Source organism: Bison bison, unplaced genomic scaffold (assembly GCF_000754665.1).
Source record: "Bison bison bison isolate TAMUID 2011002044 unplaced genomic scaffold, Bison_UMD1.0 scf7180017864524, whole genome shotgun sequence".
In the NCBI taxonomy this organism is placed as follows: domain Eukaryota; kingdom Metazoa; phylum Chordata; class Mammalia; order Artiodactyla; family Bovidae; genus Bison; species Bison bison.
In genome coordinates, this window is record NW_011495075.1 from 719,247 (window position 1) to 720,114 (window position 868).

The following is an 868-nucleotide window of genomic DNA, read 5'->3' on the forward strand; positions in this document are numbered from 1 at the left end:
ATCCTCTGTCGTCCCCTTCTCCTCCTGCCCCCAATCCCTCCCAGCATCAGGGTCTTTTCCAGTGGGTCAGCTCTTTGCATGAGATGGCCAAAGTACTGGAGCTTCAGCTTTAGCATCAGTCTTTCCAATGAACACCCAGGACTTATCTCCTTTAGAATGGACTGGTTGGATCTTCTTGCAGTCCAAGGGACACCAAGAGTCTTCTCCAACACCACAGTTCAAAAGCATCAATTTTTCGGCACTCAGCCTTCTTCACAGTCCAACTCTCACATCCATACGTGACCACTGGAAAAACCATAGCCTTGACTAGATGGGCCTTTGTTGGCAAAGTAATGTCTCTGCTTTTTAATATGCTATCTAGGTTGGTCATAACGTTCCTTCTAAGGAGTAAGTGTCTTTTACTTTCATGGCTGCAGTCACCATCTGCAGTGATTTTGGAGCCCAGAAAAATAGTCTGACACTGTTTCCCCTGTTTCCCCATCTATTTCTCATGAAGTGATGGGACCAGATACCATGATCTTAGTTTTCTGAATGTTGAGCTTTAAGCCAAGTTTTTCACTCTCCTCTTTCACTTTCATCAAGAGGCCATCTGCCATCACCATCACTTTCTGCCATGAGGGTGGTGTCATCTGCATATCTGAGGTTATTGATATTTCTCCGAGCAATCTTGATTCCAGCTTGTGCTTCTTCCAGCCCAGCGTTTCTCATGATGTACTCTGCATAGAAGTTAAATAAACAGGGTGACAATATACAGCCTTGACGTACTCCTTTTCCTATTTGGAACCAGCCTGTTGTTCCATGTCCAGTTCTAACTGTTGCTTCCTGACCTGAATATAGGTTTCTCAAGAGGCAGGACAGGTGGTCTGGT

At 45.2% G+C, this 868-nt stretch overlaps 1 protein-coding gene across 1 annotated transcript in view; it reads left to right on the forward strand.

The window, feature by feature from the left end:
• Nucleotides 1-868, forward strand: part of LGR6 (leucine-rich repeat containing G protein-coupled receptor 6) — a 75,595-nt gene that overhangs the window by 8,346 nt on the left and 66,381 nt on the right. The gene's annotated exons all lie outside the window — the stretch shown is intronic.